The sequence below is a fragment of the Pseudomyrmex gracilis genome, unplaced genomic scaffold, assembly GCF_002006095.1.
Source record: "Pseudomyrmex gracilis isolate BER0280 unplaced genomic scaffold, ASM200609v1 scaffold_346, whole genome shotgun sequence".
NCBI lineage: Eukaryota > Metazoa > Arthropoda > Insecta > Hymenoptera > Formicidae > Pseudomyrmex > Pseudomyrmex gracilis.
The window spans coordinates 5,768-8,540 of record NW_018020930.1 but is presented as its reverse complement, the minus strand read 5'-3'; positions in this window follow the sequence as shown (position 1 = coordinate 8,540).

The following is a 2,773-nucleotide window of genomic DNA, read 5'->3' as shown; positions in this document are numbered from 1 at the left end:
GGTGTCGAATAATTTCGTGTCGAATCGTACGGTGTCGAATAATCTGGTGTCGAATCGTACGGTGTCGAATAAATCTGTGTCGAATCGATCGGTGTCGAATCGTACTGTGGTCAAACGGAACACGCCCGTATAGGCGTAATCAAAGTAGAATTCCAGATTTTAGGAACACTGCTATGCATAAGCGAGTAATTAAAAAAGTCTTCAAATAGCGGTATTAGCTAATGGCAGCACCATTTTAATTATTTTTATAGAGATACCGACTGAACCTGTGGCCATGTAGATTTAATTGTGGCAAAAATTTTATTAATTGTTGTTGATAATATGTATTTGAAAAATAAATTATTGTCACTGAAAGTTTCTTCAGAAAGACGGCCATGTGCCAACTTATCCGGTACAACTGCATTACTTGCAAAAAATTTATTTAGGTCTGTAGCAGTGCAGACTAGAGGTTTAACATTTTTTGTTTTAATAAAAAATGTTAAACCTCTAAGATGCCTTAATCTGCTCCATATTATAGTAGGATCGTCTCGCATGTTAAAAATCGACAAGTATTAAGTTTTTTAGGCCTTTCTAACAATGTTCTGGACATTATTTCTCATAATTTTATAGTTTTTGTAGTTGGCATTATTTTTGCTTCTGCGCCAGACTTTTCTAAGCTTATCTCTTTCTCGCATGACATTCTTAATCTCTGCAGTTAACCATGGTGCTGGCAGATTTCTATACTAAATCCTTTGCAGAGGTGCATGTTTATTTAAATATTTCATCAAAGTGTTGTTAAGAGTGTCCACTTTATTCTCTATATTAGTTGATGTTAGTAGATCCGTCCAATTATGACTACTGGTATCTGATACAAAACCTTGCATACTGAACTTATCAAAATTTCTACATATTATTGTCCTGAGAGTGCGACGTTTGATGCTTATGTTGTACGTTATTTCGATCAAGTCATGTGCTAATAAGAAAAGAACACCTATGTTTGTAAAATGTTTGAGCTTATAGATACGTTATCCATAATGCACAGATATATAAAGGTCTAGAATTGTTTAGGTAATGCGTTGCTCCAAATGGCACAAGATACATGTTAGAAGATGGTATAAAACTTAACACCTGTATGCTATCATATGTGTTAGTATTCCTGTCCGCGTTAAAATCACTAAAGACTATGAATGACGGAAACCCACATGCAAATCTAAGAAAATATTTTGGAACTCTTGTAAATAACCGCTGTTAAGAGATCGATAGACTACTAAAAAATCAGATGCATTGCCAGTGCCAATCCGAGCTATTATAAATTCTGATTTACGAGAGTACCCATCAGCAGTTAAATCTCGCAGTACTTCGTAGACCATGGAATCCCGAACATAAATTTCAATCCCACTGCCTCGTCGCTCTGTTCTATCACATCTAAGAATTGTGTAATCCGGAAGTTCTAGTATGTTGTCTAATATTTCTGGCCTAAGCCAGGTTTCCGATAAGCAAATTATGTGATATTTAGAGTCAACAAAGAAGTCTCTGAATTCATTGTAGTGTGCAACCAGAGATTGACATTTAACGTAACAGATGCTTAAGTCTTCATATTCATTATTTGTATTATTCATAATTAAGATTCGAAATTCTTTCTCTTATTTTGTACACAGTATGAGAAATTTCTTTGTGTCGAATGCAGAGTCCATATCATTAACTGTCACATTTTTCGCATTACGATTACAGTTGCAACATTTTGGAGGCAGCTCTCCATTATTACATTCTCTCATTTCATGCGGACCAAAACAGTATCCGTAGATGGCGGATAATTTACAGTTGTTGGCAATGTGACCAAAAGCAAAACATTTTTAACATTGTACTACTCTAATATCCGCAAAGTAGCAAGCTGAATATCTAAGATATATTCTTTCATTTCTGAGTAATTTTTTCCTTATCACTGGTGTTACTTCTAATACACAACTAGTGTACTTCTTTTTGTTTTTAGGCTGATAGACGAAAACCACTTTCAAGTCCGCACCCTGATCTCCGGTAAGATTCTACACAATCAATTCTTCTTTTAATTCTTTGTATGTCATTCCTGCTGAAATCCCGTGATGAGACGCGGATTTAGCTTTACGCTCTGAACCACTCTCAGACCTTCTTTAGCAAGAGCAGGATGTGCTTTTATTTTGTTAATGTTTGGTGAGACTGCCTCAATTTTGATACTGTTGCTGTGTGTGTTAGTCACTTTTTTAATCTTTAGGGCACATTCTAAAGGCTTCAACACTCTACAAACTGCCTTTCTTGTTGCCTGTGATAAATTATATTTTGCCAGGTTGTTTTCGTCTGGCATAATCGTGAAGGCAGTGGTGGTCGGAACGTCAAAGACTGGACCATGAGAAATTTGTAGTTTAGGCTGATTTTGTGATGCAACGGATGCGTATGTCTTAATTGTAGGCATGGAAGCATTGCTAACTCTCTGTGTATCCAATGCATTCCTTCTCGCATTTGATTCTTTATAAAATCATAGATAGTTATTTTGTTTTTTTTTCTCAGTTTTTCTGTCCTCCGCCGTATCCGATATCAATTTTTCTTCTAGTAGACAAGTGAGAGTTGTTGCAACTTCCAAAAATGCTTCCTTGCAATATCTAAATGCTGATTGAAGTTGTGTTTTCTTGTCAATAGTTTCTTTACTGGCAATTATTATTTTTAGAGCATTATCATGATGGATATTTAAAGACGCTCTTAAGACATTAATTCTATTAATACTTATGTAATCGCTCCCATTTAAGTCCACATCGGACACAAC